Genomic DNA, 26,862 nt, shown 5'->3' on the forward strand with positions numbered 1-26,862 from the left:
TAAAAAGCATTTCTATTGGTCCGTTCCTGGGGAGCTTTAGAGCAAAACCGAGCATGGTGGTTAGCTTAGCTAACACAGGAAGCATTTCTTTTTAACTTACACTGATGTTTCTCACCTTCGACTAAGGTTTTGATTTTTTTTTTTTTCTTTAACAGATCAGACGCTTATTAAACCTGGCAACAGAAGTCAAGTACTAGGGAGACAAGTGTCTTTGTCAGCTGCTCAGGCTTTTAGATACTCTTCTAGAACAGTGGTTCCTAGCCCTGGTCCAGGAGAACTGGCCTGTCATGATAACTATTTTTTGGCACAATGAATTGTCTAGAAAACAACTGCGATAAACCATAATATGGTGAATTTAAGACCATTTAATGCCACTGATATAGCTAATGATCATTTAATAGCATGATAATGCAATAACAGCCTTTTAAAGAGCAATGATGAAAACACACTTATATACTATATACTATATATATATATATATATATATATATATATATATATATATATATATATATATATATATTTGAAAATATTTAAATATCCTACATGAGTAAAACATAAATAAAAAAAAAACACAATTAAAAAAAATTATCTACCAGCTCGTTCACACTGATAGACTCTACTCACCCATTCGGCTCAAAGGCAAAAATGTCCCGACACTGGAGGAATGCGGCACTTTCTGCTTGGAATTGTGCAGTTTTTAGGGAAAACCGTTTTAGCAGACATACTTGTGCCATATTTTGTATGGTGTGCGAGGTCAGACATGGCGTGCATGGCGGCCTAACACCTTCCACTACAACCACCAAGGTTTCTGTTTGTCTTGTGTTGGTATATAAGCTACAAATGTTCTTGTATGGCAAGCATGGTGTGACACCACGGTGACCACAGCAGCAGTAAAACTGTATTATATCATATTGCACTATTATTGTTAATCTGGAACTAAACCACGGTTCACATTCTGTGTGTGTGTGTGGAGGGGGGTGATGCATTTACATTTATGGCATTTAGCTGATGCTCTTATCCAGAGCGTCTTCCAGGGTTACTCATATTACAGAAGTGAGCCAATGTAGCATTAGGAGTCTTGCCCAAGGACTCTTATTGGTGTAGCGCAGCATAGTCACCCAGACAGGGAATCGAACCCAGTCTCCGACATGGTGTGGTAGCTCACTGGCTGGTAGTGGTGTTATCTGTTACACCACACCAACCGCGTTACACCCTGACCTGTCGAAGTCCGCTCTGTGTGTATGGAGACACCATTCTTAATGTGCTGGTCATTGGGTGCACTGCACTGTCACTGTGTGCTAACAGACTCGTACGGTTTCTCCAACAAGGGGACAGAACTGTGAGCCTGGATAAAAGCAATGCCTCAGCTGAAATACATGCAAGTAAACACAATAGGCAATATCGTGGTCACCTAAAATGATCGAGGTCCTGTCCATATTTGGTACGATAAGTTGATAACGTAATTATTGTGACGGCCCTAGTGGACCCTCTACCCTGCATATTCCCATTTTTCTCCTTCTCCAAACACTCCTGACCCATCTAACCTAAGGTATCCACTAACAAGTGCAGGGCCAGGGTACCTCCAAGGCCAGGGTTGGGATTGACGGTTACATAACATCATAGATCAGTGATTAAAGGTTCTAAAATTAATAACCAAATGTTTTTTGTGGATGTTAAAACTATCTGCACCACAAGGGGTAAATATGAGTGAGAAGACAGCAAGAAGACACCCATGCATTGGGACCTCAATTGTTGTGGGGTGTTTTGCACACTGAGGAGGCTAATACTGATCATGTACGACACTGCGAATGCAGGAGGAAGACGAAAAAGAGGGACAACTGAATCCATGAAGCAGTAAGGGTCACGAAGGTCAGTGTGACACAAAGACACAAAGGTAAACAGGCCGGCCTGCTGAAAATACAAGTTCAATATACAGCACTGAGAGTCCACCTGCTCTCTTAAACAGTGGTGATGAATAAGTTGGGGCGTCTGAGACTCTGTTTCGACTCGGGGCATCAAAATAAGCCCAGAAAATACAGCAACATCTATGAAATGGTGTGAAAGACTGTGTTGTTTTTGCTCTCTAAATTCAGACTGAGTGTGAAAAAGGCCTTGGGGCTTTGTCGCCCCCTCTGGTGCAAACGGAAACTGTCCCAGATCTACTGAATGTGGAACTGTACTGTATAATAGCCACAGTTTTGTAACATAAAAAACACATAAACGCATTAATTGGCACATTTTATCCCCATGTATTGATTTATTGACACTGGTTATCTTCCCAGTCCTGGAAAAATGTGATAGTTGTGTGTTTGCACTTTAGAAAGGCCATTATTCATCCACAAGCTGTTTCCTCATAGTCGGAGGTGAACAGGGTAACAGGTTAATTGGCATTAAATTGATTCCTGATTATCATGGAATGTAATGACTCAGACTGACAAAGGAAGAAGGAGAGTGAAAAAGGCGTGACTGGCAGCGGGACAAGGGCAATTATTAAGCTTTTAATTGGGCTGTTCCATCATAATGCCACTTGACCGGTGGCGGCGGCGGCCCACGTTTTCGTCAAGATTTCCATGGAAGCTTGTTTTGTTAAGCCTCACAATGCAAACGCAGCTCGCGCAAAGCAGAGTGTCAATCACACTTCATCTTACAGTCCTCCACAACTTCTTTCTCCTGTCAGAATGAAGAATTAACCGTTTGGTTATGATATCTGCACCGGTCTGCATCTTCTCTCTGGTAGAACAAGCAGTATTTCATCACTGTCTTCTTGTATCTCAAACACCTTGTATCTCCATTCTGGACATTATCCAGACTGATTCTGACAGATGTTTTTTCGTTACTCTGTATGTTTTGAAATTCATGATGAATGGACCAATAGTATTGCTCCGAAATGACGTGGAATTATATCTTTTTACATTGACTTCCACTGAAAGGTAAGACGTTTTTCCCTTCTCCTGTAAACCGAATGTTTTGGAGATGTTCTGAGGTTTCTTTTTTTTTGCATAACAGCAACAGCAATCAGCCTTTGACAGGGGGAGCTAGTGTCTGTAGCAAACATAAATAACTATGTACATTTTCTAAGCTAATCAACAGAACGTATCCCTGAATGCATAAAGAGGTCTCCATGACTCGAGTTTACCTCCATTTTACCACCACTTAAAATACCCTACCTATATTAAGTGGTGTAATATAGTTATATCACATATGTATGAAATATTATAATGCCACTTTTCTGAAAAAAATACATTTCACTTTTTGACATATTGTGAATCTGGCAGTATGTTTGTATAAAACTGTATAACATTTGTATAAAATCAAAAACATGATTAATGGACCAATAGAAATACTCCCAAATTACCTTTTAAATTTTATATATTAATTTTTTTTTTTACTCCTGCTATAAAGTTTTTTTTATTAATGTTAACCTATAAAACCTATTCAACCTATAAAATCTTACATATATCTGCAAGAGTCACATTTGTCCAACCTCCTATAAGAATCCATAAAAATGATTAATTAAATATTTGAAGAAAAAGAGCTAAATTTAGGGGATAACCTTTAAAATCTAGTGGTTAAAAATTCAGGATGCTATATGAGAATTATGGGTCCACACTAATACCTGAAATTCCCTATGTACATATCTGCCACCCTGAATCAACATTACTTTGTCGTAAATGCAGTGAAATGAATGTAAATCAATGTAATTTGTGTATAAATGCAGGTGTTTTAGAGTCACCTAAACGCTCTGCCTCTTCTGAAGTCTGAGAGATAAATCTGCAAATATCAGTTTAAAATCTCGACCATATCATCATAATATCTAATACTAATATGATACTGATGACACTGTGCATCTCTGGTTAAAATGTTAATAAGCTGTTCATTTCCAAAAGAGACCTCATCATTCTCTCTGATTTCTAGACTAGAAGTGGCAAATTCTCTTACTGCAAGCTCCATCCTGAAGTTTAAATATTATTCTAAATAGCCAGTCTATACAAGCCGATCTATAAGAGCCGGTCTATAAGAGCCGATCTATAAGAGCCAGTTTATAAGAGTCTGTCTATAAGTGCCGGTCTATAAGAGCTGGTCTATAAGAGACGGTTTATAAGAGCTGGTCTATAAGAGCTGGTCTATAAGAGCTGATCTATAAGAGCCAGTCTATAAGAGCCGGTCTATAAGAGCCTGTCTATAAGAGCCGGTCCATAAGAGCCGGCCTATAAGAGCCGGTCTTAAGAGGAGGTCTATAAGAGCCGGTCTATAAGAGCCTGTCTATAAGAGCCTGTCTATAAGAGTCGGTCCATAAGAGCCGGTTGATAAGAGCCGGTCTTAAGAGGAGGTCTATAAGAGCCGGTCTATAAGATATGGTCTATAAGAGCCTGTCTATAAGAGCCAGTCTATAAGAGCCTGTCTATAAGAGCTGTTCTGTAAGAGCCCGTCTATAAGAGCCGAACTATAAGAGCCAGTCTATAAGAGCTGGACTATAAGAGCCAGTCTATAAGAGCCTGTCTATAAGAGCTGTTCTGTAAGAGCCAGTCTATAAGAGCCGGACTATAAGAGGCAGTCTATAAGAGCTGGACTATAAGAGCCAGTCTATAAGAGCTTGACTATAAGAGCCAGTCTATAAGAGCCGGTCTATAAGAGCCAGTCTTAAGAGGTGGGACTGGTCTGAAAGCAGGTGTGGAACAACAACTACCGAACTAACTTAGCTAGTGAATATCTCTCAGTCTGAGCCAGTACAACCAACCAGGTCCTGCAGAAAAACGACAGTCCACGTTTCAGTTTGGTTAAAGGAGAAGAAACGTAGGGGCTCCTGGGTGAGAACTTCTAAGCATGTGTATCTTCTCATTTATCCAAACTGAGACTGTCATAGTGTGTTTATAAGCTCAGCCAACCAATGCTGGAGTCAATGATCCATATTTGACTCCACTGAGACTGTAAATATGAACGTCAGCTGTTAAACCAGCTCTTAATTCAGTTCTTTGGAGAACTGTTTGCTTGACCATGTAGTATTTTAGCTTCACCTGCTTCCCCAGTATTTCCCTGAAGCCTAAGCAAGCCTCAGAAAACACCACCACAATTCTCAGAAGAAGCTCCACCAAGTTCCTCTCCCTCCCAGCCCAGCAAGAAGCCACCTCAGATAAGGGTCGCATGTCAACAGAGGACCCTCAGCGAGGACCAGCCCCAACATAGCCACCAGCAGTGCCACAGCCATGTCCAGAAACAGTGAAGTAAGCAGTAGCTGAGTACCTCGAAGCGGGTGGGAGTCCTCTCTCCACAGCGGTTCATCTTCTGACCAGGCTGGTCCAACCAAAAAACCCCGGGCTCGTGCTCTAATCCACTTCTGAATGGAAACACAGGCTGGAGGAGGAGGAGGGGGGAATCCGCGTGAAGAGCAGAGCAGACTTCTGTTGCCCTCTGTTGTTGTTGTTGTTGTTGTTGTTGTTGTTTTTCTCTCTTTTCTGTTGTTTCTGAGCTGAAGCGGTTGAGGTTCGCGCGCTCGCAGAGTCCCACCCGCACCGGCGCGCGCTCGGAGGAGATCAGAGTGGAGCGCGTGAGCCGTGAGCGCGACGTTAGGATCCCTCTGACGTCACTGGCGCTACACCAAAGGCTAAAAGTTCACGCGGAGGCAGTTATTATTACAATATTATTGATTTTACGCCGTCGCACCAAACACTGGCAGTTATTAATCATAACGCGCGTGAGAACAGCACCGAGACCGCCTGGACTGAACACGGCTCAGGTTCGGGGTTCTGGGTTATATCCCTTCCAGAAAGCTGACATGTGATTTCCATGTGATTCTATAGGACACGGCAATGCTCACGAGCTCACATGTGCTGAATTAACCTTTACAGTGTTGAATAAAGACCTACAGTGCTGAATTAACCTATACAGTGTTGAATAAAGACCTACAGTGCTGAATTAACCTTTACAGTGTTGAATAAAGACCTACAGTGCTGAATTAACCTTTACAGTGTTGAATAAAGACCTACAGTGCTGAATTAACCCATACAGTGTTGAATAAAGACCTACAGTGCTGAATTAACCTTTACAGTGTTGAATAAAGACCTACAGTGCTGAATTAACCTTTACAGTGTTGAATAAAGACCTACAGTGCTGAATTAACCCATACATTGTTGAATAAAGACCTACAGTGCTGAATTAACCTTTACAGTATTGAATAAAGACCTACAGTGCTGAATTAACCCATACTGCATTGAATAAAGACCTACAGTGCTGAATTAAGCTTTACAGTGTTGAATAAAGACCTACAGTGCTGAATTAACCCATACAGTGTTGAATAAAGACCTACAGTGCTGAATTAACCCATACAGTGTTGAATAAAGACCTACAGTGCTGAATTAACCCATACAGTGTTGAATAAAGACCTACAGTGCTGAATTAACCTTTACAGTGTTGAATAAAGACCTACAGTGCTGAATTAACCTTTACAGTGTTAAATAAAGACCTACAGTGCTGAATTAACCCATACAGTGTTGAATAAAGGCCTACAGTGCTGAATTAACCCATACAGTGTTGAATAAAGACCTACAGTGCTGAATTAACCTTTACAGTGTTGAATAAAGACCTACAGTGCTGAATTAACCCATACAGTGTTGAATAAAGACCTACAGTGATGAATTAACCCATAAAGTGTTGAATAAAGACCTACAGTGCTGAATTAACCCATACAGTGTTGAATAAAGACCTACAGTGCTGACTTAACCTTTACAGTGTTGAATAAAGACCTACAGTGCAGAATTAACCTTTACAGTGTTGAATGCAGACCCACAGTGCTGACTTAACCTTTACAGTGTTGAATAAAGACCTACAGTGCTGAATTAACCCATACAGTGTTGAATAAAGACCTATAGTGCTGAATTAACCTTTACAGTGTTGAATAAAGACCTACAGTGCTGACTTAACCTTTACGGTGTTGAATAAAGACCTACAGTGCTGAATTAACCCATACTGCATTGAATAAAGACCTACAGTGCTGAATTAACCCATACAGTGTTGAATGAAGACCTAAAGTGCTGAATTAACCCATAAAGTGTTGAATAAAGACCTACAGTGCTGACTTAACCTTTATGGTGTTGAATAAAGACCTACAGTGCTGAATTAACCCATACTGCATTGAATAAAGACCTACAGTGTTGAATTAACCCATACAGTGTTAAATAAAGGCCTACAGTGCTGAATTAACCCATACAGTGTTGAATAAAGACCTACAGTGCTGAATTAACCCATACTGCATTGAATAAAGACCTACAGTGCTGAATTAACCTATACAGTGTTGAATGAAGACCCACAGTGCTGACTTAACCTATACAGTGTTGAATAAAGACCCACAGTGCTGAATTAACCCATACAGTGTTGAATAAAGACCTACAGTGCTGAATTAACCCATACTGCATTGAATAAAGACCTACAGTGCTGAATTAACCCATACAGTGTTAAATAAAGGCCTACAGTGCTGAATTAACCCATACAGTGTTGAATGAAGACCTACAGTGCTGAATTAACCCATACAGTGTTGAATGAAGACCTACAGTGCTGACTTAACCTTTATGGTGTTGAATAAAGACCTACAGTGCTGAATTAACCCATACTGCATTGAATAAAGACCTACAGTGCTGAATTAACCCATACTGCATTGAATAAAGATCTACAGTGCTGAATGAACCCATACATTGTTGAATAAAGACCTACAGTGCTGAATTAACCCATACTGCATTGAATAAAGACCTACAGTGCTGAATTAACCCATACAGTGTTAAATAAAGGCCTACAGTGCTGAATTAACCCATACAGTGTTAAATAAAGACCTACAGTGCAGAATTAACCCATACAGTGTTGAATGAAGACCCACAGTGCTGACTTAACCTTTACAGTGTTGAATAAAGACCTACAGTGCTGAATTAACCCATACAGTGTTGAATAAAGACCTACAGTGCTGAATTAACCCATAAAGTGTTGAATGAAGACCTACAGTGCTGACTTAACCTTTACAGTGTTGAATAAAGACCTACAGTGCTGAATTAACCCATACTGCATTGCATAAAGACCTACAGTGCTGGATTAACCCATAAAGTGTTGAATGAAGACCTACAGTGCTGAATTAACCCATACAGTGTTGAATAAAGACCCACAGTGCTGACTTAACCTTTACAGTGTTGAATAAAGACCCACAGTGCTGAATTAACCTATACAGTGTTGAATAAAGACCCACAGTGCTGAATTAACCCATACCATGTTGAATGAAGACCCACAGTGCTGAATTAACCCATATCGTGTTGAATGAAGACCCACAGTGCTGAATTAACCCATACAGTGTTGAATAAAGACCTACAGTGCTGAATTAACCCATACAGTAGTGCTGAATTAACACATACAGTGTTGAATGAAGACCTACAGTGCTGAATTAACCCATAAAGTGTTGAATAAAGACCTACAGTGTTGAATGAAGACTTGCTGAATTGTTGTATTTACCCTTACAGCTTTAAATAACACCTTAAATAACATTAACCATCACAGAGTAAAAAGAACACCAACAGAGCTGAATTGACCCTTGCAGTGTTGAATGAAGACCCACAGTGCTGACTTAACCTTTACAGTGTTGAATAAAGACCTACAGTGCTGAATTAACCCATACCGTGTTGAATAAAGACCTACAGTGCTGAATTAACCCATACAGTGTTGAATAAAGACCTACAGTGCTGAATTAACCCATAAAGTGTTGAAGAAAGACCCACAGTGCTGACTTAACCTTTACAGTGTTGAATAAAGACCTGCAGTGCTGAATTAACCCATAAAGTGTTGAATGAAGACCTACAGTGCTGAATTAACCCATAAAGTGTTGAATAAAGACCTACAGTGTTGAATGAAGACTTGCTGAATTGTTGTATTTACCCTTACAGCTTTAAATAACACCTTAAATAACATTAACCATCGCAGAGTAAAAAGAACACCAACAGAGCTGAATTGACCCTTGCAGTTAGCACAAAAAGTGTCAGTGTTGAATTAACACAGTATTGAATTGAGGCAATGCTGAAGATTTACACACATTTAGATACGAATGAACACTCTAAGAGTTTATTCACCACTACAGATTTTGCTGAGTACATTCCTTTTCCATGTAGAGGTAAAACATCCAGTGTTTGTCTTGAATAAATGCCACAATACTGAATTGAGATCCAGCACTATAGATCCACTAGTGGAATAGTTTACGTGTCTGACTGATCTTTACCGAAATTGGTGTGGAGTCTGGATTTTGAATGTACACACAGAAAGAAACATAAGGCCACAACACACAGAAACTGAACTCCCGGCCTAGAGTACAGTATATCTAACACATACCTGATGCATTAAGAGATTAACACATGTAGTCAACAACAGTAGCCCAGAGCATGTGGGCATTTTCAGGGCCGATACAGTGCAACATTCCAAAGCCGAAGCTTTACACCACGAATGTTGTTCAACGGTTCGTGCTGCAGCAGAGTGTTCCTGAACTGAATCTTAAAACCCCAATCAGGGATTCGAGAGCTCAATTTGGGAAAGCTAAAAGCCCTGTACTCAATTTCCGAAGACGCGCAAGGGGGAGATGAGCGTCTGCTGCCCTCCTCAAACTCACACGAAAGGCACAAGCCAACAGTCAGCGATGCAACGATCATTTCAATGGAAGTTTTTGGCTGAGAGCGGGTGAACAGATTGTGTTCGGAAAGTGACACTCTGGGAATCAGTGGGAATAGAGACATTTGCATAGATGCCTGAACAAGTGGTCCACCTGCACCCCCAACGTTTATTGGGGTTATAACCAGCTGTGTTTGTTTTGGCACTAAACTTTTTTTAGGATCTTGCATTCTGCAGTAAAATGAAGACAGTTCACTATTAGCTGGGTAGCTAACGTTAGCTGGCCATGTTTTAGTTTTTGCTACAAACTTTTTCTAGGTAAAATCACTGTAATGCATGACTTTGTCAATCGTCTACCTTAATAAGGGAACACTAGAGCTGTTTGTATACTTGTTTAGTTGTTAGCATGCTAAAAGGTCAGCAGCATGAAAGCTCAAGGCGGTCAAGCTGGTTAAACTGGGTAATATGCTAATATAAGCTAATATGCTAGTTAATTAAGCAGTCTGACCAAGCTTACTGACCAGCATGACGCAAACTAGTCGACCAGTATTACTAGCATACTGATAGACCAGGCTAGACCTTCAAACTGTGCCTTACAGGTCAGAAGCTAAGCTAGTCAGCCAGCTGGTGTACCAGCATAGGGTATGTTTCCACCAGGAAGACCAGCTTTCTAACCACCCTGACAAACCAAAGACTGGCTACAACCCTCTAAAACCAGCTACCAGCAAAATCTGGTCTTTAGCTGGAGGGTTCAGCAGGCCATTTACATTTACATTTATGTCATTTAGCTGATGCTCTTATGCAGAGCGACTTACAAGGTAATTGGTATTACAGAGTCAGGCCAATGTAGTGTTAGGAGTCTTGCCCAAGGACTAGGATACCCAGTCACCCAGACCGGGAATCGAACCCTGGTCTCCCACCTGGTGTTGTTGTAACTCAAAGGCCATTGTTGGCTAGCTATCGTTGCTAGCGTATGTGCAACTCCTAGGATTTCTCTGCTGTATTCATTTACAATACAGTATGAAGACCTGTCTACACCCACACTGACCCACTGTCATTGGTCATTTTATCCACTAAATAATCACTAACTAAAATACTGAGTAGGTATCTCGGCTTTTGTGTCAGCTGTGAAACTGTGCAGGTTTCTGGTCATGATGGCTCGGTAGGCCTGATGAAGTTCTGTGTATGTAAAAAGGCAGGGAGGTCTGTGAACATTCCCTCTGCCCCCCCACAAACACTGGCATATAGAATGCATACATTGCCACCGCAACCTGAACGTAACTGATGAAGCCGATTCGGTTGTTATGGATTCACCTATACATACAGTGCAGAGGAGTGCAGGAGGTCATGGAAAAGCACAAAACTCTCCTGAACTCTTCCATGTCTTCTCTTGCATGATTTATTGCATGGTTGCAGGAATTTGTTGGGGGTGCGGATGGACAAAAAAGGCCTAAGCTGATGGTGGAAAAAGATTTTACTTGACTCAAATGTGCCCTTATTAAAAAAGATCTGATGTAAGGTCATATATGCATTGGGCATAATTATGGAAATATGCATATATTACTTTATATTTTAGTGTCATATACTGGACACAAATGTGCAATATAGGGAGCATACATATATATTTTTGATTGGTGGTAAAGTCAATGTAGTAAAAATATAAGTACATATAAATGATTGTATATGTATGTATGATATATATATATAATATATATATATAATGATATATATGTAATAAATATATAATATACAGTCAAGCCAGATAGTCTGAGCACCCCTTTCACCTTCTCCGTGTTTTATTAAGTTACAATAGATTTAGTTCATTTTTTGCCTCAAACATCTACAAACATTTACAACCACCAATAATTACAAAGTGAAAATAGGCTTTTAGAAAATTAGAAAATTTGAAATTTTATTTTACTGATAAAAACAGGTTATTCCGGAGCTACATCTGTACACACCCTTAGCCTAATTCTTGGTCGATGCATCTTTTGCAGCAATTCCAGCTTCAAGGCTTCTTAGGAAAGAAAATACAAGCTTGGCACACTTTCTGCCCATTCCTCTTGGCCTATCCTTGCAAGTTCTGCCAGATTGGATGGGGAGCATCAGTACACAGCCACCGGTCGTTTTCAGCTGCTTTCACAATGGTAAGTTGGATTCAGGTCTGGGCTCCGGCTGGACCTGGCAAGGACACTCCTTTTGTTCTCTTGGCTGTGTGCTTCAGGTCTGGTCGGGTCCATGTTGGAAGGTAAGTCTTTGACTAGTCTAATGACTAGTTCCTCCGGGTTCCACTGCCGAAAAAACACCCCCACATCATGATGCTGCCACCACCATGCTTCACTGTAGGGATTATTAGCCATAGGGTCATTAGCCATTGTTGTGTGTAGAGGTTTGTAGATTGAGGCAGAAAATGAACTTATTGTATTGTAAAATACGTCTGTATATATGTGTGTATGTTGATATGGGTGTTCATTAGTTTAATGTTAATAATATACAGAGACCACCCTACATAATCAGTTTCTCAAGTGTTTATAGAAATTTCGTAACCCATGGACAACACTTCCCAAATGTTTCAGAAAAAAAATAAGTGGTCTCTTATTTGTTTTTCCAGAGCTGTATATTTATTAGTATATTTATTGCCAAAATGTACAGTAAAGCAGTTTACTGCACACATGGGCCTGGTGTAAACCCTTTAAAATAAATGAAAATGATTTGAAAAAAAAAATCAATCATCATTCATTAGGTGGCATTGCATAATGATAAAGCTTATTTTAAAGGGCCCATATTATACATTCCTAAACACCCATGTATAATTTCCCCTGAGGTTTCCCTGAGGTCCAGTTATGATGTGATGTGATGTGATTTTGCATACCAGAAGCAGTCTTAGATCATTTTATATCCCTTATTACTTTGCTTCCCAACCCAGCTCCTTGAGAACTCCCCGCCATGCATATTTTAGTGTTTACCCCACTCCCAGCTCACCTAATCCAGCTTATAAACTAATTACCAAGACCATACTTTGTTGAAGGTGGTTGATTAGACCAGGAAACCACTTAAACCGCAGGACAGTGGGTCCTTCAGGACCAGGCTTGGGTTGGGAACTACTCAGGTCTTATTAAACACATTGTTTGGGTGGTTCTGTGCCTTTAAGAGTGGAACTGTGTATGCAAATGATCTCTCTTCTGCCTGGATGCAGGGACTAAACTGCTGTAGGCCGAATTAGAGTTTATATGTAAATGAATTGGTTTTGTGATGTCACAAAAACAGGCTATTTGTGCAGCTTAAGTTTGATATATGGACTCACACCTATATTTATATGTATCATTTTTACATATCTACAGCAAAAATAATGTATGTCTTTATTGTATATATTTTTATCATATATATCATATTGTTATATTTATATATAATTATATAATATATATATAGGCAAAAGTATTGGGACACCTGTGTGTATATTTAATGTTTTCTGAAATCAAGGATACAAAAAAGAGTTTATCCTGCTTCTGTTGGAGTAGCTGTCTCTACTGTCCAGGTAAGAAGGCTTTCTACTAGATCTCGGAGCATTTGATTGCGTTCAGCGACATAGATTACTAATCACTTGTGGCTGTGCAAGTCCAGTATATTCTGCCCATTGAAAACGATCAGACCACCCTGCTCCCGGCAGTCCACATCAATCTCGTTTGGAGACGCACTCCACTGCATGTGTGTTTCTCCGTGTTTGTGTGTGTAGAGGCATTACACAAGCTCAACCCAAGGCGTCTGTCAGTGACTGCCTATGAAATGCCAAGTTGACATAAATACAGACATGCAGCAGTCATAGGTCAGTGACAATGAGTGTGTCAACACTGCCGCTTGACTGTTTTTCTCTGGAGGTGAAAAGAGAGGCCAATGTATCAAGTTGTCTTGTATAACGGAAACAACTCAGGGCATTAACACGCACACAGTGGCCTGAGTGTGTGCGTCAGGCCGCGCGCTCCTGCTTTTACATGACGTCCATGTGCTCCTTTGACCTCTGCTGCAAAAAAGGGGGGAAACTATGCATCTATGCAACAGGCAGCAGTTTTGTCAAATGTTCAAAGCCTTTTCACCACCACGATCCCCCCCCCCCAACCCCCCTTACCTGCAAACTTTGTCCCTTTGCAAAGTGCATTGGCCCCTTCTGCAGATAAGCCAGGGCAGTGAGTCAATACAAGACAGAGACTTTTTAGTTTTACACAAAACAGCTGCCTCATCCCAGGAGGAGAACTGCTGAGTGTCTGTTCTCCAAACTGAGACTAAACACCTTTGCTTCTGTCTTACCATATGTTCTACTGTGCAGTTGCTAATTACAATGCAAATTGCGAAGGTAACACTGTTGTTTGATGTGGAAAAATCTTCAGCGAGCACATTTGTTTTATTTTTCAAAATTAAAGACGTTGATGTCGTATGTAATAACTACTAGAGCTTTGAAGCATACACCTCTATATATATATACTAGACACTACGGGCAAATCGGTCACAAAAACCAACCAACCAGTGCTCCGCCTATTCGGCCAACAGCGGTGTAGATCCGTTCATTCACGTCATAGGGCATGTTAAAACCCTAACCCAACCCAAGTTAGGCACAGTACAGACTAGCAAATCAAAACAGAGGTCATTTACATATCAGTCGTAAAGGCACAGTAACAAATACTGCCTGTTTTGTAGGAACAGGAGAAAAGGGAGGTTGGAAAATCGTCATACACTCTTAACACTTAAAATAAGGTGCTATAAATGGTTCTGGAGTGATGCCATAGAAGAACCAGTTTTGGTTCTATGAAGAACCCTGTTTGTCATAGATATGTGTGAGGGTGAAAAGGCCCCAAAAGAGCCAAAATCACAATTATTGATGCAAAGTCGTTAACAATTTCTATTGGGAACAAAAGTTGTTCTCAAAGAACCCTTTTATAGCCCATATTTTTTTTAATTTGTAACTTTTTTTGACATAAACACCTACAGAAGTTATAAAAAAAAGAAGGAAAATGTATAAAATACTAGAAAAATTTAGAATATGGGGTCTTTACAACTGGAGACTGACCATGTTTTTGTACCATTAGGAAAGAATCGAGTGTGCCCCATACCAATAAACTAAAGGCATATTTTCTAGTGCTTAGGTCTCTAATTGAACTTTACCCAGCAGGACTGAGTATTCGTGGCAGTGGAACTCCTCACTAGTCCATAATAATAATAACAATAATAATAATAGATATCAAACCTGCAGTCAAATTCAACATACTGCTCTTGTGGGCTCCCGAGTGGCCCAACCGTCTAAGCGTTGAGCCTGTCATCAGAAGACTGCTGATACGATCCCCAGTGATGCCACAGCCATACGTAAACAGGAGTCTCAGACTGTGCAATTGGTCTCATTCTCCCTGGGTGGTAAGGATGACCTTCCCTTTCCCCTCATGACTCCTCAGCTGTTCAGGCGTCTGCTAGCTGATGTAACAGAAAAAGCATTTAGTGTACTTCTCCAAGCGTGTTCAGCTGTCCAGCGATGTTGTGGCAGCTTTGTGTAACCGAGGAGATACAGTGGAGCTTCATGTGACTCACAGGACACACATGCTAGCCTTCACTCCTGGTTTTCAGGGTGGGAATTGGACATGAATGAATTGGGAAGTAAATAATCGCTCATGGTTTGGCAATTATTAAAGGACCTCCACATAAAGTACAGGTTCCTCAAATACTTTGTGTATGTAGATTCTGTAAGTTTAACATTGTAAGCTAACATTTGTTTTTCTCTCAGATCCTCAGTTTGAACACTAGGGTTGTTGCTCGATACCGAATACCTGAAATCAAGGATATCAAAGCAAGAGTCTCTTTTGTCCAGGAAAGGCTTTCTACAAGGTTTTGGAGCATTGCTGTGAAGATGTGATTGCATTCAGCAACAGGAGCAGTAGTTAGGTCAAGCTGTTGGATGATCACCACTCTACCTCATCCCCAACTCCCCAACTTATCCCAAAAGTGTAGGGGGTGGACCATCCATCACCACCATCCATCATTCCAGAGGCCACAGTTCTTCCACAGCTCAATGCTGGGGGGCTTTTTACCCCTCTAGCCCACGCCTGGCATTAGGCAGCATGGTGCCAACAGGCCCATGTTTATCTGCTCCAGCAAGTCTTATTATATTGGCCATACTTCTCTTCTCAGGGACTAGAAAAGATGTGCTTGTATGTCTTGTGCACTTGCACATCTATGTCAGCAATGGCTGCAACCTAAAGTAGCTGAATGACTTTATTAGAAGAGATGTTATAAACATTTGGACATACTGTAAACTGTAAACTAATTCAAGCTAAATCAATTACTATTATTAAAAGATTCACTGGATGGAGATGCTTCTGGAAGCATGAAAACAGACAGGCATATCGATCCACCCGTTCCACTGATAAATGTCAAGTGGATCTTGTCATATATACAGTTTTTCCCCTGTAAATGCCACATCCCAAAAAGCTCTTAAGGAGAATTAATCAAAGGGGGCTGACAGTGAGCCATATGGGCTGCCTTGCACAACCTAGTTTTGTACCACAGAGAGTAAAAACTGCACTGCGATTAGTTCCAGAGACTGAAGCTGAGGTCTGCACTTGGGCCACTGCGTTACACAAGCTCTGCAACCATCAGCTATTTGCTGTTTAGTACCCGTTCTTTGCCGGAGAACCGGATGTGAAAGGAGCACTGGTCGAATTAAATAAATTAAGGGTCCTCTAACGTTAAAAGCAGTGGTCAAGGGTTGCTTTGGGCCAGAGCTATTCAGCAGGCTGAGCGGATTAGCCGTTTTACAAAAAGACTCCCTTATTGTTGCCGCAGAACGTTGATACAACTGCCACACTTAATTACTTAAATTGTCATTTTCCAAGACGCTAATGAACTGCCTAGAGATTAATTAAGTTGGACAGATGCCCTCCATAATTTGTCAGCGACTCAGGACAAGTGGTATTAGAGTACTGGCAGAAGCCCCTTAACGCTCAGGACATGAGATCTTCTTCAAAGGCCGTTTCCGGCCTCACAAGCTCTGTATGGTAGCGCGAGCATTCCATATATGCTCAAGGTCCATCAAGAGACAAAGCCCTGGCTAACTGAAACAGAAAGAATGTACAAATGATCTTCAGCGGTGCACACAAAGTTATCCGGCAAGCAAATAAGAGCTCTTTCTTTCTTCATGCTGAGAAAGCGATTTGTCATCTGGCACTCTAGATAAAATCTCGTCCCATGTCCACTCGCCAAACATTGCTTTGAAAGGCCCTGATTTGCTCACTCAGTGTCCCGGTACATGTGCTCAAACAGGCTCCATCCACAGACGGAGGTGTGGAGTGGCTATTTAGCTGTGAGCACACACTGCATTATCTCTATCCAGGCTTCTGGTAGAACACTCAGCTGTGCTGTGCACTGTCCTCAGCTTACCTCATACTGTTTAAATGAACCCTCAGCCCTTAATCTGAACCAGTATGTACTGGGGCCCATGTACTGTCTTGCTTTGAATCTGGCACTTACATCATATATGAATCTTAGAAAGCCTTTATAACCCTGCTGGTGTGAAGAAGGCCAGTTTTACCTCCAGTATCCTTGTTAAAGGTTGCCGGGATCCATTATCCGTTAAAGGTGCTGTATACGATTTCAATACAATAAACAGTTCGTAAAATCCGCTAGCTCTCTGATTTGTTTGCATGCTGGAAAAAAAAAAGCCCTGGCTCTGTAAATGGAAAAGAAACAAAGTGGCTCGGGTCGAGCAATCAGCAACAGGGGGCTTTTGTGCTCATGCACAAGCTATTGAGCTATTGAGGTGTTGAACTATTTGAATAGGTGGGTCACACTGACCTATTTTAAGCTTAATAGGTCAGCATCGCTTAATGTTTGTGATATATAATCACAACTGGTTTGATTAGCAGCAGCAATTGTAGCAACAGTGTAGTTTGCTAATGCTAACCTAGCTAAAGCTTAAATTATCCACCAGATGTTGCTTTGTCTGATGTTATATCATAGTATTTGATCCTACAACATTTTGCAAAGGGTTTTACGGCCATGGAGATCTAAAAATATTTGCTAGCGCAGTGGGATTATTTGAATTCATGCATAAAGCGTAATGCTATGGTAGATAACATTAGGTCGGTAGCTAACACTGAGGTAGCAATGTTGAACAAGGCCATTAGCTGGCACACTACCACCAAGGTAGCAATGCTGGACGAGACCGGTGGTCGGCCCGTTTTGAATGCTGTGATTGTGTTCGCTGTCTTGTGGTCGCAAGCTGAGGGTCTGGCTTGGCAATGTGCCTAAATGAATTTGGTGGGCGGAGTTTCTGAAGGAAGGGGTGTGTTTGTTTTGCTGTTGAGTTCAATATCCACAGTCGTTCTCCAGCATTCTTAGAGTTTCATCGGCATCATCATCATCATCAACAACATCACTGAAGATCACATTCAATCCTAGCTAATTCCTAACAGCCACGCCTTCTATGTGGTTGAGGTAAGAGAAAAGATTGCAGGTGCGAATACAACTTTGAGAACTTGAGCAGAACTTCTGGTGACCTTCTGACCCCTCAAGGCATGTTCTCCGTAAGACCACGGTACCATCTGGTACCAAGACGTTAGCAGCAGATTCTTTGTAAGTCCTGTAAGGTGTGAGGTGGGGCCTCCATGGATCACATCAAAGAGCCTGTCTGTCGCTGGTTCACTGGTTGTTGTTCCTTGAAGCACTTTTGGTAGGTACTGACCACTGCATACCAGAAAAACCCCTGGACCTGCCTGATGTTTTAGAGACATCACTCCAGAGAACAATTAGACCCTTGTAAAAGTCACTCAGATCTGTATTTATGACAGTCCTGGTCATGAACACTGTAAATATAGGGGTATAAAGTAGGGTCACTACCTAGGTAACATGCCCATATGGGGCCCATATCTGTAGCCCAACTTAGGACCAGACCGCTTTGTCCACAGGGTTCCATGTTTGCCCCACATATGGATGCCCACTAGGGTCAGTGATGGGACCAGTAGAGATTACACATGGGCCCCATCTGTGTTGTACACTGAACATGAGAGCTTAAATGGGACCCATGTGACATGAAGGTGGGCTGTAACGATGGGGCCCATTTGGGAAGCCCAACTAGGTCCCAGTAACAACGCATGTACAAATCCACTCATACCCCACGTTCCACCCATGTGGGACCCACATTGGCACAGCCTGCTGGCTGGGTATATTGTGCTCTTCTTTCATGTCCAGGACGTGTCCTTTTTTTTTAGGGACTTGAAAAATGTGGGATTTCTAAATTGCCGTAAATGTCAGAGATTTGGCTTTTTTTAAGGTTGACATTTACAGTCTGCACGGTAACACCCTCCTGTCTCCTGTGACCATGTGTTTGGAAAACCCAGATATGGTCACCTTAGGTAAAGAGAATGGGACAGTTGGGGCAGTAGAGGGAGCTATTGTGCCAAGTCTGTGGGTGTTAATAAAGGTGAAATTTATTAAAATCATATTTATTATTCTGGGAGATGAAAAGCAAGATGAGTAATGAATGTTTTAAGGGTTTGAATGTGAGTTTAGCTTAAACGTAAATACATTAATAAGGACGCTTGAATTCATTATGGCTTTATATCCAACATTTTATGCCTGAGTAGACTTTCAAACCTCTTATTTAAGCTTAAAGTTCTACTTTCTCGTGTTGAAGGTTAATAATAAGAGGCTTGTGGCTTTAAAAAGCAATAGGGGGCCAGTTTTATTACATTATTGTTCTTAATAGGCATTGTTGTTTTGCTGGGTTTCTGCCAGAAAACAGGGCTAAGATATCTGCTTACTGCCAGCTGCTGGCAACAAACCATGATTTGCAGTTACTCCCAGAATGACATCAGTCAGTGTAAAAAGAGACTTTAATATACACAACAGTGGCAAAAGTATTGGGACACCTGCTCATTTATCGTTTCTTCTGCAATCAAGGTTATTAAAAATGAGTTGATCCCTGCTTTTGTTGGAGGATCAGGCTGTTGAAGCATGTTAGTGAGGTAAGGCTGTTCAATGACCACCATCCACCTCATCCCCAACTCCTCAACTTATTTAAAAAGTATTGGATGGAGCAACAACCAATCACTCCAGAGAACACAGTTCCACTGCTTCACAGCGCAATGCTGGGGGGCTTTTGTGCTAATATGCCAATATGTTCATGCATTCATTAGAAGGGATATCCACAAACATTTGGACATTTCATTTGATAATAGGACACAAACCGACTGACCTGGTCAGTTTTACTGGTCAAATGATTTCCATGCCAAAAGACGACATCCAACATTTCCTTTGAAATCAGGGGTCTTAATAAGGTGTCTTTTGGCTGCAGCAACAGCCTCTTCTTTTCTGAGATGACCTCTTTGCTGTGAACATTGCTGTAAGGGCCTGATGGCATTCAGCCACAAGGGCTCTGGCGTGGTCAGGTACTGGTGCTGAAATTAACCCTGATATTGTTTTCTTGGCCCATTTTACTGGTCAAACAATGTACACTAAATGTCCAAAAGTTTGCGGACACCATCCAACATTTCCTCTGAAATTAAGGGTCTTAATAAGTTATCTTTTGGCGGCAGCAACATCCTCTACTTTTCTGAGATGACCTCTTTGCTGTGAACATTGCTGTAAGGGCCTGATGGCATTGAGCCACAAGGGCTCTAGAGTGGTCAAAGACTGGTGCTGAATGTATACCAGGTAAAGATACAGAGAACTAACCCTGATATTGTTTTATTGGCATATTTTACTGGTCAAACAATGTACACTAAATGTCCTAAAGTTTGCGGACACATCCAACATGTCCTGTGAAACCAAGGGTGTTAATAAGAAGTTGGTCTCTACCGACTGCAGCAACATCCTCTACTCTTCTGAGAAGGCCTCTTCTGAGTAGATGTTAAAACATTGCTGCGAGAATTTGATAGAATTCACAGACAAGAGCATATATGAGGTTAGGTGCTGATGTTGGAGGATCAGTTCGGGCACTTCAACACAACCCAAATGTATTGGATGGAGTGTCATCACCCCAGAGAACGTAGTTCTATTGCTCTTCAGCCCAGTGACCGTAGGCTCATGTGCAGTGCTCCTGAGCGTCCCATGCTATTGACACTGCTTCTCTATGGAGATTCTGTGGAGATTCCTCTATGGACATATAGTGTGTCTGTTGAGGCCTAGCTGCTGCTGATTAGACTTGTAGACGTGGCGTCAGGAATTTATGGAGTAATTATTCTGTTTTCCAGGCACCATCACCATCTCCGCTCCCTCCAGCTGTTGCTGCCAGCTTGGTGGGCCTGACTGCATGCTCCTATTACAGCTAATCAATGCAATTACTTTTGCTGAATAATCCCGGTTCTGATATGCAAAACAGGGGCCGCCTGCTGTCACATTACATCGACCGTCTGACAGAGAGATATCGAGGTCTGTTTGGTTTGGCCGGTTTTGGTGGTAAAATCAGACGCTGCGTATCAACAAAGAGAGAGGGAACTGGGCTGGCGGTTGATTAATGAGAGCGAGGATAAATCTATTACCACTTGTCAGGATTATTAGAGGTATTAGATCAAAGCTACCCGGCTCTGCTCGCAGATCATGCCAGCCTGTCACAGCCACAGTTACTACATCAAGCTAAGGTATTGATTCCAATGCACCATGCATGACATGCATCACAGTGCATCACTTCAGGAAAGCATCATTATCCTGTGTGAAATCATTAGCTGGTGTTGGTGATACCATCAGTCACGCCCTGGAAAATTGCGATTGGATGCACAAATCAGACCAGATTAGCTTATCTGAAGCAAGAGTCGGCTCATGACCGCTCACTGTGACCTATTCCATCATACTCATGTTTATTCACCACTTGTATGCTCTGTCACCACTGGTGAATTAAGACAACAAGTGTTCTGGGAGAAATGGGATTTGGCGTAGAGCCACCATCTGAAAAAAAAAAAAAAAATAACACAACCCTAGCAGATTGTATTTCTCATGTCAACTACTTATAATCAGATATATTAAAATTCATAATTGCTTAATTAGCAAATAAATTGGCTTAGTTAAAAAAATACGGCAGAAAGAAGTCATTCCGAGGGTTTTTGCTTAATCTAAAATCTCTAATTGTAGAGAAGCCCAGCGATGACCTCTCTCCTACATGTGATAAATTTATGAAATAGAGAGAAATCTACAGAAAATAATTTTTGCTTATTTACTGTACAGCAAAAATGTTTTCCCGGACCACCACAGGCTGCATAACATCGTCCATGTCATTTCAACAATGGGCCAAAATATCTGCTCGTCAAAATAAATGACCTCTATTATGTTTCCTGTATCATATCATGTGACCCTGTCCGGTAAAGGACTCAAGCCTTGCCCTCAGAGCCTTAAGGTGTAGACCACCTGTTTACTAGTTTTTAGATGTGAAGGGCCCAGGACCTCGTGAACATGGCTTGTGACTGACGGCTGTAACACTGCGATGGTGGTGCTGCAAAAAGCCGCACTAGCAATGTTGAGTTGACATCGCTAGTGCCATCGATGCAGCCTTAATGGCGCACACACATTAAAGCCACAGTAGGTCTTCGCACCACTTCCCTTTACAACAGCAAGGAGACCCAACCACAGCGTACCTGAGATTACAGCTCAGATACCTGTTACACAGTGGCTAAATGTAGTCCTCGGACCATCAGTCCTAGAAGATATCTTCGAGGCAGGCAAGAGGCAGTGCATGTGTGTTCCAACAAGGTCCGTTAGTCAGTCAGTCACTCAGTCCGACAACACTGGTCTCAACCATCTGGTAAAATATCTTTACCTATTCAACTTGCAGCGCTTCCACCAGCCTGGATAGGTCCAGTGTGTTGTCCACCTGGGATCAGAAAACATACTGGCTGGTCCTGATACACTGATCATATTACACTACTTTTATTATATTATTTTTATTGTAGGTTACTGGTGGTGGAAATTGGAAATGGTAAGGTTTATCAGTTTTGAGGACCATCTGAAAACAGCATTAATAGGATTCAGTTTTATACTGAAATTAGGGTAAAATTGAGATTTTTGTGTTACTATTAATAAAACAAATATAACTTCTGTCCATTTCAGGCTTCTTATCTGTTCTAAAATATTTGATGTTTTTTAGTAAGTGCTAGTGCAGCCTTAAAATGAAGAGAAGCACGAAAAGAATAGTCTGCATTGCTGAGGATGTGCAGATCTCTGGATATGCACATACACAGCACTGAGTAGAGCAGGCACTCAGATAAGCACAGCGCATTCGCACTGGCATGGCATGCTCTCTCGCTCTTGCCTACAGGGCACTCGTGCCAGGCTGGCATTCTAAGCATGCCCAATACGCCTGTGAGCATGACTAGGCTTCATTTGACCAACTCTGTCAAGGCCGAACTCTTGTCTTGGTCTTGCTCACTAGTGTGCACATGCCTCTCACTATTGATGTGTTGACCGAGAGGTGCTGACAGACCCTCTGGAAAGCCATGACCACAATTCTCACTCTCTGTTCTCCACTGTGACAGAGAATCTGGTAATTGGTTTTGCCCCCTCGTTGGAGAACGAGAAGACGGAAAATGATAGACGTGTAATAAGGGCATCCGCTCGCTGTCAGCAGGGTCAAATGAAAGACTTGAGTAGCTGACCTGGAACAAAGCGCTGGGACAGTTTGCAGCGGTAATCGGGGGAGGTTTAAGGTCAGAAGCAATTTACAGTCATTAAAGATGGTGCACGTCAACATGGGCCAACATGCTTTCATTGCCAAGGTCTTACAAAAGAAAGAAAAAGCGCTGTTTTCCACTTTGACAGGAAGCTCTCAGATGGTGGAGTGTGTATAATCAGTTTGAGAGGCGAGGCAGGTGTTTACGTTGGGAGACAGCTGAGAGACAATGGGATCCCATCATGTCTGATGGCTGAGGTCCTGGCCCTGGCCCCCTCCCCGTCGCTACAAGTAAAAATAACCTGCAGCTCCAGAACACGTCAGCTGGCATCAGTCACAACCTACCAGAGTGACTCTCTCTCTCTCTCTCTCTCTCTCTCTCTCTCTCTTATCGTTTTCCATTCTTTCCCTATATCAAAATTCCACTGACTCCAGCATACTCCAGACCCTCATGGTGTAAACCATCTGCAGTTTAATCACTAAAAAAAAAACATAATTCATATTAACAGAATAACACAAACATTAACAAAAGCTGCACATGAATCTGCTCGATTAGCATTGCAAGAGGTGTCAGGTGGGCAGCATTTCCCATTGGCTGGCATTTTCCATGAGAAAACACTTATTAAAAAGGAAATTCCACCATTTCACAGATATTATTTGTAACCGTTTTGTATAATCAACTATAAAAAAAATCTATGAGGTAGTTTTTAGAGACATTACACATTTCAGACATCTGGTTCCATTCACCACCACTGTAGACAATTCTGATCCTGTAAGTTTCTCTAGAACGAGGCATCTCACACCCGACTGCTCTGCACGGCTGATTTAATTAATAACGATGTACTTATTCTGAAATGTTGACAAATCAGTGAAATTCCTCTTTAACAGTTGTTTACGGTCTGCAAAGATGGTTGGAGGATTACCAAAAAACTATTTTTGTACCTGATAAACATTATCAGATGTATTCATGTATTAATACAGATCTATACAAATTAACATGGTCAATTTGATGAAGAAATAATGTCATTTTAGCTGACGAATGCAGTTACTGTTTTTATGCTACATAACAGTACATGAAAAAACATTAGTTAACAGTAAGCGCTGGACAGGCTAGTCGGCACTTATATTTACAGCTAATATGCTAACGGGTCCTATAGTAATATTCATAGATTTACTCAGTTTACAAGAACAAGAATAAATAGAAACAAATAACTGAATTGATCAGTGTTTTTCTTGTTCGCTAACTTCTCTCTTAATTTTTCCATTCCACCTTAAATAATGCAGCTGTAACTCTGGCGCTCTCTGCTCTCTGCTCACTGGTTAAAGCAACTACTGCTGGATTTAAGGTGGAATGAAAAATTTAATGAGAAGCGAGCGAAAAAAAAAAGCTGATTATTTCTGGGTTTCCATTTCTTTTCTAGTTCTTGTAAGGTGTTTTTTATGGGCAAATTGCTAAACAGCAGCTAGTGAGACACCAAGCTAGCTGTCTACAGCAGCTAGCTACAGAGTGTTTACCTCATTCTTATTCGCTTGTTAGCGAGCTAGCTTCAGATTAACTTGACAAACAGTGAACTCACAGATACTGAGAGTGTGAAGAGATAAAATGACCTTATTAATCACTCTTTGCACTCCTTGCTATATATAAATATAAATATGAAATGTCGACGTGTATGTCTACATTGACTGTTAATTAGCAACTTAGTCTTCTACCTCTTAATTTCTCAACCAGTATCCACCATATTCCGTCATGCCCACTTTTTTAAGCCCTTGGGCCCTATTTTAACGATCTTCAAGCTAACCGTCAACCGTGTGACTTTGCTATCGTAACAACGCTAAAATTACACCTTGCGCAGCTCGAAGCGCACAAAAGATATGTACTACGTCTCTTAATTAATCATGGGTGTGTTTTGGTCATATCGTACAATAAACCAGTTAGCGTGTCACTCGTCATTCCCTTTAAAGGTAAAGGTGCACGTATTTGTCACTGTACAGCGAAATGTGTCCTCCGCATTTAACCCATCTGTGGTAGGGAACACACACACACTAGTGAACTAGGGGCAGTGAGTACACACACCCAGAGCGGTGGGCAGCAAATCCAGCGCCCGGGGTAAAGGGTCTTGCTCAAGGGCCCAACAGTAGCAGCTTGCCAAGCCCGGGAATCGAACCCACAATCCTGTTATCGATATCCCGGCGCTCTAACCGCTGAGCCACCACTGCCCCAGTAAGAGGGGCAGGTGCGTGAGGTCTGACATGAGGTGCGTGAGGTCTGACGTGAGGTGCGTGAGGTCTGGCGTGAGGTGCGTGAGGTCTGGCGTTGGCGGATTGCTATTTCAGTGGCGCAGCTGGGCGCGTTGAGCACGTGCCTTTGTTGACAATTCACTGCCAAGATAGCAACAAACGTCTGACTGGTGGCGTCTGCTTAGGTTGTTTTTTTAGTCAGTGGAGCTCCTGTTTTCCACACGCCAGGAATTTATCCGAATACACCTCGTTTTGAGACCATCATGTCCATCAGCGTAGAGATATTCGCAAGCAGTGTTGCTATTTAAACAACGCATGTCGAAGGCGTGAAAATAGACTGTTGGCAGGGTGTAAGATAGGACGCCTTGCTTCTTTGTGCTGAAACTTTCGGCAATTTTGTTTCTAAAGGTTTACGTTAGACGTATCGTATTAAAAGTAAATGCAGTCTGAAGTAGGCCACAGCTGTGGACACTAATCATCAAGGACCATAAAGTGGCTAGCTGTGCTAACTCAGCGTTCTCAACCCTGGTCCAGGAGGACAGCTGGAAGTTCAAACTTTCGGTTTATTGATCTAAGACTTAGTAAAAGTTTAAAACAGACCATGTTTTATTGTATGCAGGAAAGGAGAGAGAAGCTGAGTGATACTGACAGAGCTGAAGCTACCAGTCTATAAACTGTGTGGTTGGATAAGCTTGTCTACGAGAAAGCAGATAGCACTGTTGGACTCCACTACCTTTGCTTGTTCTGTGTGTGCTGGAGGTCGATGGCGAGCATTTATGTCTTATTAGATTTGCCCCTACTGCCCCGACTCTTTCCTCGCCAAATTCACCACATAGCCATATTTTTCATCAATATTACATGCTCTAAGCCTTCATGACTAACAGACCATCTTTTTGTTTTTAATAAGCCTGACCCAGACCCTCCATGCAAAGGCTCAGTCCCCAATCCATAAATCTCTAGTGACGCCCCTGCTCTAGTTTACTACCACAGTCAATCCTACAGCACTTTTACAACAGCAGTGCTGTAAATTTCAGCTTTGCCGACATGGCTGCTTCGTTTTCAAGAGGACTCGGATACATCCGCTGTGTATTTCAGTCTCTGGAGATGATCCAGGCCTCGCGTGAGATGTAGGCAGCGAGTGTACTATGGAAAGTGGCTGGAAGTGGCTAAACATGTTAGCACAGTTTGCTAAAAAATATCTCCTAATGCAGAATGTGCTGCGGCATTCAGACGACTGAGGCGAGTTCAGCACGTCTTTGCTGAAACCCAAATGCTGCAGTGTTTAGAAAGACGTAACGTTAAAAATGAAAGATCAGAATGCAGCAGTAAGTCATTCGGTTAGTTTGTAAAATAGATAAATAAAT

The 26,862-nt window shown here is 41.7% G+C and overlaps 1 protein-coding gene across 2 annotated transcripts in view; it reads right to left on the reverse strand.

Annotated features, from left to right (window-relative positions):
* Positions 1-26,862, reverse strand: part of gcgra (glucagon receptor a) — a 122,878-nt gene that overhangs the window by 77,065 nt on the left and 18,951 nt on the right. Inside the window, exon 1 of one of the 2 annotated variants that reach the window (XM_072675230.1) lies at positions 5,245-5,501. The exons of the other annotated variant lie outside the window; for it this stretch is intronic. The gene's annotated coding sequence lies outside the window, so the exon portion shown is untranslated. Of the gene's footprint in view, positions 1-5,244; positions 5,502-26,862 lie in introns of those variants that run through there. 2 annotated transcript variants of the gene reach the window in all.

Source organism: Salminus brasiliensis, chromosome 3 (genome assembly GCF_030463535.1).
Source record: "Salminus brasiliensis chromosome 3, fSalBra1.hap2, whole genome shotgun sequence".
Classification (NCBI taxonomy): Eukaryota; Metazoa; Chordata; class Actinopteri; order Characiformes; family Bryconidae; genus Salminus; species Salminus brasiliensis.